Source organism: Bos taurus, chromosome 29 (genome assembly GCF_002263795.3).
Source record: "Bos taurus isolate L1 Dominette 01449 registration number 42190680 breed Hereford chromosome 29, ARS-UCD2.0, whole genome shotgun sequence".
In the NCBI taxonomy this organism is placed as follows: Eukaryota; Metazoa; Chordata; class Mammalia; order Artiodactyla; family Bovidae; genus Bos; species Bos taurus.
In genome coordinates this window covers 19,107,142-19,121,987 of record NC_037356.1, presented here as the reverse complement: position 1 = coordinate 19,121,987, position 14,846 = coordinate 19,107,142, and positions in this window count along the sequence as shown.

The window sequence follows — 14,846 nt, the reverse complement described above, 5'->3', positions numbered from 1 at the left end:
CTAACCAGAATCATTACCATAATCATATCCCACATATCTACCAATTCTTTACCTTTGCATTTACCAGCCAAGGTGGCCAAATTCACATGAAAATTTAGTAATATTTAGAGAAAGACTAATAAACATGGTTTCTCTTATAGGATTACTTGGAATTACTTACATATTTGATTCTCTGGTTTCCAAACCCATACATCCAAAACTCTACTACAATCTCAATCTAGTTTCTCACAGGCATCTCAAAAGTACATGTATCCAAAACCAAAGTCAAACCCTTGACTTTCCCTCCAAAAACCTATTTCTCTTGAGGTCAGTTCTATTAGTAAAGGGTACCACTGTTCACCCAGTCATCTGAGGCAAAATCCAGGGTGCGGCCGTCAGGACTGAGAAGGTAAAACAAGAGCTACCCAAGAGACATGAAAAACTAAAAACTGGACAAAATGCATGCAACAACTCGAAAAGGCAGCCATGAGCAATGACCCTTGAGAAGAGAAACAAGAGTACCATTCACACCTGCAGGACTTCCTGATAAGCTGAGCTGCTGGGCCTGCACAGGGACTGCAGGGCTTGGTGACCCCCCACCCTAACCCCACCCCACCTGCCCAGCATGGGGGCTGTGGGCCGGCTTAGGTGCACAGGTGCCCTCCGTTCTCAGAGTCCTTCCTTGAGTAGGGAAGGATGATTCACCAGAGGTAGTGAGCTGACAGGATACGGTGCCCCAGGTTTGCCTGTCAACTTGAGAGTATTAATAATGTAGCTTCCTCCTTCTGGAAATGCTTAAAGGGTAAGCAAGGAGCTGTACGTACTGTGATTTCACAATCCCTTAACCTAAATCGGGAATTCAGGCTAGAAAAGGCCAACGTCTCTCAAGATGGCGGCCAGGCAGCAGGAAGCGCCCATGGCTGCAGGTGTGGGTGTGTATGGCCAGGGGCGTGGCCTCAGGTTGTCCAGTCAGACACTAAGGCTAATGCCCAACCTTTGTTCAGAGCAGCACACTTTAAATGTCTTCTAAGGTATAGCCGGTTTGTTTTGTCTCGCTCTTTCTAAAAATAACTTACACATAAACTTAGTTCTTGTCCATCATTTAGTTCAGCCAGTACCCCAGTTTTGTCATTAATTCCTTTTTTTTTTTTTTTTGCTGTTTTTTTCTTTTTCTCTTCACTAATCTGCTTCAAAAATGAACTGTTTTACCTTTTTTGTTTGATCTCTGATTCTTCCAGGCATTTCTCTAGCTCTGACTTCATTTCTGACCCCTAGACTCATATTCAGCTGCTTACTGGTCATCTTCATCTGAATGTCCTGCTGTAGACACCTCAGATTCAGTAAACCCTAACCTAAATGATCTTTCCCTTCGAATACACTCTGTCACCTCTGCCTCCAAATCGCTAAATGACAAGATTTGAAACCAATACCTCATTTGTAATTCTTCCCTTTTTCCTTTCCAACCCCACTCCCATGGATACTTACTAAATTCTGATTATTATTCTTCCTTCTTATTTCCCCTAGTCACTTGAATTCAGTGCCCACTAGGTCCATAATCATCACCCTGGTACCAACTACTTAGTAGTTCTATGGTAAGTGTTAAGGTAAGAATCTAACTACTTCCAGTTTATCTTTCCCAAAATTTACCTATCAAGAGTTGGCTAGTGATATTTTTAAAAACACAGGCCTCACCATGGTTAAAATTCATTCCTAAGGTTAAAGTTTTAGCTCCTTAAAGTGGATCCTGCCTTCCTTTCCAGCTTCATCTTCCTGCTACTCTCTTTCATCCCCCCTCAGCAAAAGTGGGGAAAACTCCCACAAAAGCAAACCCCTATACTGCTCCCCTAGATCATTATATATCTTTCATCATGTTGTCCCTACTGCCAGGTTGACCCACTTACCCCACCCAGCTTTCACCTGTTAACATCTCTTGTTGGTGTAAGACTTAGTTCAGGAAGCTGATCATCTTTGATCATCACCTCAGAACCATACTCAGTTAAATACTTCTTGTACTCCTCCTCTTGTCCTATATGTACCTTGAAATCATTCTATCTAGTGAGATTAGGTAGCAATCAAGGGATTAAGAAATATTTTGTGATATGAAGATTTTCTAAAACTTTATTCTGACTCCTTCTTTAGACACTTTTTTCTCTTCTCTGAAATGACACACGTTCTAGAGATTGGACCCATGATAAGGCCTGATCCTATCATTTCTGATTTTAAAGCAGAAGCAAGACAAAATTAAAGCATGCAAAGCAGAATATAAAAAGGGTATCAAAGAGTTTATCAAATAAGTCTAAGTATCACATTTTTATTTCAAAGAACGTTAAGTACTTAATCTCTGTATATGGCTTCAAACCTGACTGCAAAAAATAGTTAAAGAAGTTGACTCAAAGACATGATGTAGCATAAGAGACCACAGTTCCCACTGATATCTGGAAAATATTTTTTCCCAGCTCTATTGTCCTAATAGAACTGACACAGTTTTCACACGTTATTCATCTAATTAAGTGGTTATTTTGTAATGAATACTGTTCAAAGTCTAATGGGACATAAATGATCTTAGACAAAAAGTATGATGAACTCATATAAGACTGTACTGGAAAAACTGAGTTATTTTTTTAAAGACACTTTCAAACCTGCAAACAAAGAACGTCAGTCATTTTTTTCAAAACTCCACTCTCCTATAGAGTAGGAGCTCTTAGTCAAATAGCTTCCAAAAGGGGCAAACCGACCTAAAATAAAGTTTTTTTCTAGTGATCACTGTTACACTATCATCTAGGGAGAAATTCTACTGGAAACAACGTAAGAGAGTTTGCAGTTTGCTATAGTCCATAAGATTTGTTTCATATACTTTGCAAACATATGTATACACACACAAAACAGTCATTTGCTATTTAAACATCTAGGCTGGCGCACTGTCATTTGGGCCTTTTGTACAGAAAAATATCAGAAGCTAGCAATATTTTAAAAAACACCCAAATTCCTAAATTGCCCTGCAGTGTACAGTCTAGTCAATAGCAATCCCCAACTTTATTTGTAGCTTTCTAATTATTGTAAGAGCATTCTGTTGATTACTGCTTGGACTGAAGGATGAAAGTGTTGTCACTCAGTCATGTCTGACTCTTTGTGACCCCATGGACTGTAGCCTGTCATGCTCCTCTGTCTGTGGAATTTCCCAGGCAAGAATACTGGAGTGGGTAGCCAATCCCTACTCTAGGGTATCTTCCTGAAGATCTGAAGGATGAGTCAGGAGTTGTTTTAAGTACCAGTTACCTAAATCTGCAAAAAAATAAAATTGACACACAAAAAAGGATAAACTCAAGACCTATTGATACATGTCCTTATCAGCTGAGTGCCAGCCTTTGATTTCTCTATCTTGACATCATGCTGGGGCTTGATGCCAGACTCTAGTCAATTGCACAGCAGTGTATCAAGCCCAAAGTCTGGACATTATCCTTGTTAAATACATATGGTATTCCTACTTTAGCAACTGTCCTTTTTATTAAAAGTAATGAATCTCCTCATGAAAGCTCATTGAAATTAATATTTTTGCTCTTGCTGCTGCTGTTGCTGCTGCTAAGTTGCTTCAGTCGTGTCCGACTCTGTGTGACCCCATAGACGGCAGCCCACCAGGCTCCCCCGGCCCTGGGATTCTCCAGGCAAGAATACTGGAGTGGGTTGCCATTTCTTTCTCCAATGCATGAAAGTGAAAAGTGAAAGTGAAGTCGCTCAGTCGTGTACGACTCTTAGTGACCCCATGGACTGCAGCCTATCAGGCTCCTCCGTCCATGGGATTTTCCAGGCAAGAGTACTGGAGTGGGGTGCCATTGCCTTCTCCCTTTTTGCTCTTAATGCACTCATAATGAAGAAATACTGAACAGCAAGTTTGAAAGAGCAACTAAATGGTACTATTAGGATTGAAATCCTTAATAATTTGCCAAGAAAAAAAAGAGAATCCCATGCTTTTGAACAGATTCAGGTTGTTATCAGTGTTCATTGGCCTTTGATTCTATGGAATAGAAACCAGTTATTGGCTAAGATGCTTAAATATAACTAGTTATTGATTCTTCTACAAAACTTCCACAGTAGCGCATGTAAAAGTTTTTGTGGCATACAAGTCTGACAAATCAGGTAATTTCAAGCATTATAAAGTGAAAGTTAACACTCTCAGTAGTTTCCAACTCTTTGCAACCCCATGGACTGTAGCCCACCAGGTTCCTCTGTCCATGGAATTCTCCAGGCAAGAATACTGGAGTGAGTAGCCAATCCCATCTCCAGAGGATTTTCCTGACCCAGGGATCAAACCCAGGTCTCCTGCACTGCAGGCAGATTCTTTACTATCTGAACATTATAAAACAGGACTGCATTTATGTGTTAAATACCTTGCACATATCATTTACTTCCCCACAGTCTTAGCATTAGATATCACCATTGTACTCATTTCACAGATCTAGAAATTGATACTCAAAGGTTAAGTAGCTGCTCCATAATCACATATACATCTGACTCATAAATTATTCTGGTCTATTTGATGCAACATGTTTTTCCCTAGACCTGGGTCCTTCAGTTAAGTAGCTATGAGACACCTGTGGCTAATTAAGATTTAATTAATAAAAAGTAAATAAAAATGAAAGTCATTTTCTGAGCTACTAACCACATTTCAAGTGCTTAACAGCCATGTATGGCTAGTAGCTACTGTACTGGACAAAGAAGGTAGAGAAGGTTAGTCCTGTAAGTTTACTGGACAGTGCTGGTCTAGAATCACAGGTAATTGGAATGCCCTCCCTCTTTGCTGATAATGAGAATTATATGAAGTACCTTGTTACTTTGACTTCATGGAAGTTCAATTTCAAAATTTAAGCTCAACTATAGCAAAACATCTATTTCTGCTTTATTGACTATGCCAAAGCCTTTGACTGTGTGCATCACAATAAACTGTGGAAAATTCTGAAAGAGATAGGAATACCAGACCACCTGACCTGCTTCTTGAGAAACCTGTATGCAGGTCAGGAAGCAACAGTTCGAACTGGACATGGAACAACAGACTGGTTCCAAATAGGAAAAGGAGTACATCAAGGCTGTATATTGTCACCCTGCCTATTTAACTTATATGCAGAGTACATCATGAGAAACGCTGGGCTGGAAGAAGCACAAGCTAGAATCAAGATTGCCAGGAGAAAAATCAATAACCTCAAATATGCAGATGACACCACCCTTATGGCAGAAAGTGAAGAGGAACTAAAAAGCCTCTTGAAGAAAGTGAAAGTGGAGAGTGAAAAGGTTGGCTTAAAGCTCAACATTCAGAAAACGAAGATCATGACATCTGGTCCCATCACTTCATGGGAAATAGATGGGGAAACAGTGGAAACAGTGTCAGACTTTGTTTTTTGGGCTCCAAAATCACTGCAGATGGCAATTGCAGCCATGAAATTAAAAGACGCTTACTCCTTGGAAGGAAAGTTATGACCAACCTAGATAGCATATTGAAAAGCAGAGACATTACTTTGCCAACAAAGGTCCTTCTAGTCAAGCTATGGTTTTTCCAGTGGTCATGTATGGATGTGAGAGTTGGACTGTGAAGAAAGCTGAGTGCCGAAGAATTGATGCTTTTGAACTGTGGTGTTGGAGAAGACTCTTGAGAGTCCCTTGGACTGCAAGGAGATCCAACCAGTCCATCTTAAAGGAGATCAGTCCTGGGTGTTCATTGGAAGGACTGATGCTGAAGCTGAAACTCCAATACTTTGGCTACCTCATGTGAAGAGTTGACTCATTGGAAAAGACTCTGATGCTGAGAGGGATTGGGGGCAGGAGGAGAAGGGGACGACAGAGGATGAGATGGCTGGATGGCATTACCGACTCGATGGACGTGAGTTTGAGTGAACTTCGGGAGTTGGTGATGGACAGGGAGGCCTGGCGTGCTGCGATTCATGGGGTCGCAAGAGTCGGACATGACTGAGCGACTGACCTGAACTGAACTGAACTGATAGTAGTACTGACTTCCAAAGTTTAAGCTCAAGTATAACAATATTTTAGCCCCCATGAAAAACATATCTGCATCATCATTTCCTTGAGCCTAATTTTCTGTGTTTATTAATTACTACTTCATTGAAAAAGTTCTTGTTGTAGGTGTTCTTAAGTCATTTGCAGCAAAGGTCAGGAAATAAATATAAATAAAAATCAGGACACCTCATCTGGTTTTGCATGACCTCCCTGGTATAAGGTGCAGAATAGTCAACTATATGCTATCTACAAGAAACTCACTTCAAAAATAACAATACGATCAGGATAAAAGTAAGTGGATGGAAAGGTTATATCATGTAAACATAAATCAAAGGAATGCAGAAGAGGCTACATTCATACCAGATAGATTATATTTCAGAGAAAAGATAATTACTAGAAACACATAAGGACATTATATAATGATAAAGGGCTGATCCACAAAGAAGACATAGCTATTCTAAGTTTGTGTGCAGCAGACAACAGAATTGCAAAATATGTGAATGAAAATCTGATAGAACTGAAAGGTAAAATACATGGATCTGCAATAGTTTAAGTTTTCAATATTAAACTCCGAAAAGTTAATAGGACAGTTAGACTGAAAATCAGCAAATATATACAGGAATTCAACAACAGCATCAACAAATAGGATTTAATTGATATTTATAGAACATTCCATCCAACAGCATCAGTATCTACATTCATTTCAAATTCTTATGGAACATACACCAATATGACCATAGTGGTCTTAAAACAAACCTTGACAATTTAAAAGGAGTTAAATCATACACAGTGTGTTCTATGATACACTGGAATCAAACTGGTAATCATAGCAGAGCGATAACATGAATTTCTGCAAATATTCGGAAACTAAACCACACACTTTGAAATAATCTATGGGTAAAAAAGCAAGTCTCAAGGTAAATTATAAATATATGTTGAACTCAATGAACGTGAAAATACAACACACAATTTGTGGGTCATACCTAAGGCTGTGATGAAAGAATTCTAACAAAAAATATTCAATGGATAGCAAAATAAATAAAATTAAGAAAAAATTTGAAAACTCACTTCACAAAAGAGTAAAATCACAATAAAATACTACAGTACACACACCAGATTGGTTATGATGAAATGGTCTGAGACTATCAAACGTTAGCAAGGAACTGAGCAATGAGAGCAACGCTGAGCAAAAGATATGAACTCCCAGATTGGTGGCTGATAAAACTGGCACAACTTCTTTGGAAAACTCTTAGGAAATATCTCAAAAAGTTGAAGATATATATGCTCTACTATCTAATAAATCCACACCTAGAATATCTCCTAGGTAAACGTGCTTATGGGCACTAAATATACAACACTGCTCATAGCAGCATTGCTTGTCATAGCCCCAAAGAGAAGAAAAAAAAATCCAAATGCTCATTGATAAGAATTAATAAATAATGTCAGCACATTCAGGCAACTGAATAACATGGAGCAAACAAAACCAGATGGCCAAACAGTACATATACCAGGCCTTTATCATAGGATTTATTGGAGGAAACCAATAGCAGGTTTGGAAGTCTGCTGCTGCTTATTCCATTTGTACTCAACACACAGGAATGAGAAGGCCCCTTGGTCTTGCATATATACGACTGTGTAGTGTCGTCTAATCCCCTCCCATCCCCCTTCATTGCCAATGAGGGAGGTTGTTGCTTCACAAAGGAAGAGGTTGGAAAAGCATAGAATGGTAAGCCTCCTAAGAGTTGTGATCCAATAGCTGCATGACATGACAGAACTGTGGCTTCTAGTCTCTTCCACCGTTTCATCATATATCAGTTAGGAGTTAGGCTCTCATCAGATTAACCATTTACCACCACACAGTCAAAGTGAGGAAATCCTTGGGTCAGTGTCAAGCCTGCCTGCTGGTGGGCCAAACCATGATCTAACATTCCTTCTATCTTAGCAAGATAAGAAATCCAATTGTAACAAACTATAGAAATGACCCCTGAAAGTATTAATTCTAAAAAAAAAAAAAAGAAAAGAAAAGAAAGAAATCCAATTGTACCTGTCCTTTTAGTAAGATAATGGAGGATCTCCTGTGCCTTTATTGTTTATTTTTAATTGTTTTTCCCCTCATAAACCAACACTAAAAGTCACAAGTCCTTTATCAATCTTGATCTCTTGATCTAAAAGGCAAAACCACATAGCATTATAGGAGATATCCACTCCCTTAGCCCTCCTACAATTAGCTCCTCACCTGGAGGTGGGGATGGAGAGTGTGATGGTTAACTCTATGAGTCAACTTGACTGGGCCATGGGAAGCCCAGTATCTGGTTAAACATTATTTCTGTGTGGATCTGAGAGGGTGTTCCTAGAAGAGATTATCATTTGAATTGGTGGACTGGATAAAGCTGATGGCCCTCCTTGGTGGGGTAGGCATCATCCAATTAATTGAGGGCCCAAGAAGAACAAAAAAGTAGAGGAAGATTGCTCGCTGCTTGACTATTCACCTGGGACATGTATCTTCTCCTGGCCTCAGTGCTCTTGGTTCTTAGGCATCAGACTTTGACTAGAATCTACACTACTGGTCTTTGGCTGTCTAGCCTTCAAACTACACCACTGGCTTTATGGGTCTCCAACTTGCAAATGCAGATCATGGGACTTCTCAGCCTTCGTAACTGCCTAGTCAATATCTTATAATACACAAACATTTGGGACCCATTTCGCTTAATCAATTAATATTTAAAATAAAAGTGAAAAGAAGAATGAATACATGTTGAAGCACATAGTGATAAAAGGACATCTTATCTGCAACTTAATTTCAAATGATTCTGGAAGAAGAAATATCTATGTCATAATATATTTTTTCTTAGGTTTTCTTAAGTTTGAAACTATTTCAAAATTTAAAATTGGCATTCCCACCAACAGTGTAAGAGGGAAAAGAAAGGAAACAGAAAAGGAAAGGAAGAAAGAAAGGCATACTCCAATTAGAGTATACTCCTTTTATTGAAGGAAATTAAACTTGTCCTTCAGAGGCAATGGTACCTCAGAGTATGACAGGATAGCCAATGGGGCTGACATGACAAGCCACAATGCTGGCCAGGGGTCCTACCATAATGGGAGGACCAAAACCACAGAGACAGCAGGACAGAGCTAACATTCAGTGCAAACATTTCTATTTGTAGAGAGCTTTGCCAAGCATTGTAAAAACAAGGTCCCCTCACAACTGGCAGACTACCATCTGGGGCCAACAAACCCATCCAAAACTAATATATAGTCAGATTTGGAGATCCTTCTCTTTAAGGATTGAAGGCCATCACAGGATCTTAATTTTTAGCTCCTTATCCAAGATGGAAAAAAGAGGCCAGCTTCTTGATGAACAGCCTTTCTCTAAAAGCAGTTACATTTTTTACCCTGACTTCTCACACTGCTCTCACCCAGCATGTGCCTACGTACTTTGCAATGCTCTACACAGGAAAAGATGTGAGTGGAACCCTAGGGAATTTAGGGAGTCAAAAGCTGCTACGTAGATAAAACTATTTCATGCAAAATAGGATGGAAAACAGAATTGAGTCAAGAGCCTCCAAAACAGTTGCTAGCTGCACACACAAAGTAAAATATGGCAGTCCTCTCTCCCATATCAGGACCAGCCAAAATAATGGTCCAGAAGTTGGCCATTTAACATCCTCGGCAGGCTGCAAAACCCCATGGCATTCTTCAAGATATTTCAGGTTGTTAGATGCAAGCTATTACATTTAGAATGGATGGTATGTCCAGAGATAAACTCACTCACCTATGGTCAACTAAGGTATGACAAAGGAGGTAAGAATATGCAATGAAGAAAAGACAAGACTCTTCAATAAGTGGTGCTGGGAAAACTGGACAGTAACAAGTAAAAGAGGGGCTTCTCCAATGGCTCACTGGGGAAAGAAACTGCCTGTAATGCTGGAGACACAGGAGACATGGGTTCGATCTCTGGGTCAGGAAGATCCCCTGAAGGAGGAAGTGGCAACCCACTCCAGTATTCTTGCCTGGGAAATCCCAAGGACAGAGGAGCCTGGCAGACTACAGTCCAAAAGGTCACAAAGAGTCAGACGTGGCTGAGCACACATACACGCACATGTAAAAGAATGAAATTACAAACTCTCTAATACTATACACATAAATAAACTCAAAATAGATTAAAGATATGAATATAACTCCAGACATCATAAACCATTAAAGGAAAACACAGGTAGAACATGCTTTGACATATATAATAGCAAGATATTTTTTGACTCACCTCCTAGAGTTATGGACATAAAAAATATATATGTATAGGACCTAACTAAACACATTTGCACAGCAAAGGAAACCATAAACAAGATGAAAAGATAACCTTCAGAATGGGTGAAAATAATTCCAAACAAAGCAACTGAAAACAATGATTAATGTCCAAAACACAAAAATAACTCATTCAGCTCAATATCAAGAAAAGAAACAACCCAATAAAAAAAAATGGGTGGAAGAACTAACTAGACACTTTCCCAAAGAAGACATACATGTGGCCACCAAAGACATGAAAAGATGTTCACACCACTAATTATTAGAGAAATGTAATCAAAACTACAATAAGGTATTGCCTCACACCAGTCAGAATGGCCATCATGAAAAAATCTACAAACAATAAATGCTGGAGAGGGTGTGAAGAAAAGGGAACTCCCACTACAGGGCACAAAGCCCTAGAAAACCATCATTCAAAAGATGCATGCCCCAAAATTCATAGTAGCACTATTCTAAATATTCTAAATAGAGCTGCTTCAAGGACATGGAAGCCACCTGATTGTCCATCAACAGAGGGATGGATATAAAAAGTGTGGTAAATATACATACAATGCAATATTATTCATCCATAAAAAGTAACGAACCTGGGTCACTTGTAGAGAGATGGATGGACCTAGAGAGTGACATACAGAATGAAGTCAGAAAGAGAAAAACAAATATTGTATTTTAATGCATATACGTGGAATCTAAAAAATTATAAACCTATTTGCAAAGCAGAAATAGGCACAGACGTAAAGAACAAATATATATATACCATGGGAAAAGGGAGGTGGGAGAAATTAGGGGATTGGGATTGACACATATACACTATTGATATTATATATATAATAGATAACTAATAAGAACATAATACAAATGGTAACTTAAATCCACAAATACAATCAAAGAGCAGAAGAAATGGTAAATTGGAAAATTAATGTGAAAGATTCTATAAATACATTTTTTCCTTCTATTATTTTATTTAAAAGACAGAAGATTGTATAAAATAATCATTGTAACACTTTACTGTTGGGCTTATAACATATATAAATGTGTGTGTGTCTGTGTGGAATTCAGTTTGTGTTGGTCAGAAGAAGAGTATGATAAATTAAAATGTATATTTCAATCCTGAGTGCCACCACTAAGAAATATGTTTTTTTAAAAAGAGTAGAAATAGTGAAATAAAAGTATTTATTTAACAAAAGAAGACACTGAAGGACAAACAGGAAAATTCAAGATCCATATAGAATACAAACAGCAAATGGCAAATGTAAATCCAAATATATCCATAATTACACACTATAAAATCAAAGTCATGAGTATGTTGAAAACAAAACAATGGAAAAGATATACTATGCAAACAAGAACCATAAGAAAGTTGAAGTAGCTATCAGTTCAGTTCAGTTCATTTGTTCAGTCATGTCCCACTCTTTGCGACTCCATGGACTGCAGCACGCCAAGCTCCCCTGTCCATCACCAACTCCTGGAGCTTGCTCAAACTCATGTCCACTGAGTCAGTGATGCCATCCAACCATTTCATCTTCTGTCGTCACCTTCTCCTTCTGCCTTTCATCTTTCCCAGCATGAGGGTCTTTTCCAATGAGTCAGTTCTTTACATCAAGTGGCCAAAGTATTGGAGCTTCAGCTTCAGCCTCACTCTTTCCAATGAATATCCAGGACTGATTTCCTATAGGATTGACTGGTTTGATCTCCTTGAAGTCCAAGGGACTCTCTAGAGTCTTCTCCAACACCACAGTTCCAAAGCATCAATTCTTCGGCACTCAGCCTTCTTTATGGTCCAACAAGAATCGAATGGTATAATTTTATAAACAAAAATTTAAAAACCTGTTAGAAATTAAATGTTAGAAAAGAAATAAAAAATTTGACAGATTGAAAGATGAATTTGAGGGAATCTCCCATAAATCAAAACAAAATGAAGACAAGGATAATATCATATGTGAAACGAATCGCCAGTCCAGGTTCGATGCATGATACAGGATGCTCGGGGCTGGTGTACTGGGATGACCCAGAGGGATGGTATGGGGAGGGAGGTGGCAGCGGGGACCAGGATGGGGAACACGTATACACCCGTGGTGGATTCATGTTGATGTATGGCAAAACCAATACAATAAAAAAAAGAAAAGAAAATATATGAATGAATGATATATATGAAAAATAGAGAATCAGAACAGAAAGCTCATAATCTGAATAAAAAGAATTCCTGAAAGAAAAAAAAAAAAGAAAACAGAGGGGAAGAACTCATCAACAAAACAACTCAAACTAATTTTCTAAAGCAGAAGGTAGACTTTCCGGGTCGAAAGGGTCCACAAAGCTCCTCACAAAATAAAGAGGTGAATATAAGGAAGCAGTAATAAAATTTGAACGTGATGGTAAAAAAAATGCCACAAGCTTCTCAACTTAAGAAGAAAATAAAGAAGCAGGAATAAAATGGTTTTGGACATCAATAGCCAGTGCGGAAATGTAAATGACAAAAGTACAATGTTTTCCAAATTCCAATGGAAAATTTTCAACCTGATTAGAATTCCATACTGTCAAGTATAAATCAAATCTGAGAGTAAAAGAGAAATACTCCATTTTGAGACCTCAAAGATACTAAATATTTACTGTCCATTTACTTTCCATTTACTTTCCCAAACCTACTGTAATATAGGCTCCACCAACTGCAAAAGCAAACTAAAACTGAGGAAGGCACTGCACAGAAACTCCAACTCCAAAATTCAAAAATACACCAAGTCAATACTGCAGGGAGATCCCAGAATGACAGTTGTTAGTTACAAGGATTTTAGTCCTGTTTGATTTTAATCTAATAGTTGAGAAAAATATAAGTTTTAAAGTAAATGTTCATAATCACCAACCCTGGAGGTTATTATTATTACCATTTGGTGTTTAGCCTTTCCAAGATCACCTATGGGTGATAAAACCAGAACTTTACATATGCAAAACTGTCTTTATATTGACATCAAGCTTGAAGGCTAGTTTGATCTTGCCAATTGTGATCACACTGATGAACCTAGAGGGTATTATGCCACGTGAAATAAGTCAGAGAGAAAGGCAAATGCCATATGATTTCACTTATACATGGAATCTAAAAATCAAAATAATCATACATAACAATACAGAAGAAACAGATTCACAGATACAGTGAACATTTGGTTGCCTGAGGTGAGGCATGTAGGAGGATGAATAAAATGTGTGAAGGCAATTAACAAGTATAAACTTCCAGTTATAAAATAAGTAAGTCACAAGGACATAACGTACAGCACAGGGAATACAGTCAACATGGTAACAACTTTTATGGTAACATGGTAGCTTGAATGATCACAGTGATCATTTTGTAACACATAAAAATACTGAATTACTATGTTGTACTTCCAAAACTAATATCATATTCTAAGTCAATTACACTTCAGTGAAAACAAGAAAAAATTATCTTGTGTAAGCTTGGAATCAAAATTCTGTTAGCTCATGTGAATTGCAAAATGGAGACTGCCCCTCCTGTTTTGAATAAAGAATTTAAAATAATTTATCCATGAAGATGACCCATGACTCATTCCTGTTTATCTCTCAGCCAGTATTTTCTAGAGCCTGTCTGATTTTACTAGGATTTTCCCTTTTTATACACATTAAGCTATGGTTTCTTCTGCTCCAATCAATCTGATTTTATCTGCTTTCTCTCTTCCATGAATTTCTGGCAATGGCCCATTTATATCCTGTTTTTATGCTGGTGCATTATTTTGAATTGATTTTTATGTATCTTTTCTGAAGTTAAGAGGAGAAGGCAATGGCATCTGAAGTTAACCAATTTAGCACAGCAAGAGAGATAGGCTAATTTTATTTATTTATTTTTAACTGGGCTGGGTCTTTGTTGCTGCATAGGCTTTTCTTTAGTCACAGCAAGCAGGGGCTGCTCTCTAGTTGCAGTGCAGAGGTTCTCACTGCAATAGCTTCTCTTGTTGCAGAGCATGGGCTCTAAGGCATGTGAACTTCAGTAGCTTGGGATCTCAGTAACTGTAACTCTCAGGCCCAAGAGCAAGGCTCAATAGTTTGGGTGCACAGGCTTTGTTGATCACAGGCATGTGGAATCTTCCTGGACCAGGACTGAACCCATGTCTCCTGCATTGGTGAGTGGATTCTTTACACTGAGCCAACAGGGAAGCCCTCAAATTTATTCAGATATTGTAGTTTACACTAAATGCACATCCAACTACATCAATATCTGATCTAAAATACTTCCATAGCTTCAGCACAAAGTCCAAGCTCTCTGGCCTAACATGATATATCTTTAAGTTGGCTTTTGTTCATGTCACCTCACACAAAAACTATTGCCCTTTCCTCTGGCTAGGATCATTAGCAGTGCTTATCTGACATTATAAATTCTTATTTATATTTCTGAATCCTCACTAAATTGTGAGATCAAGAGCAAAGACCTTACTAGTCCTTGAGTCTTTGGTACCAAAAGAGCCTATTACATAGAAAGTGTTCATTTTATAAATGAGAATTCAGGCACTAAAATGCTAGAATTTGAGGGCCAGATCTCAGATCAGTGAGCCACAAATAAAACG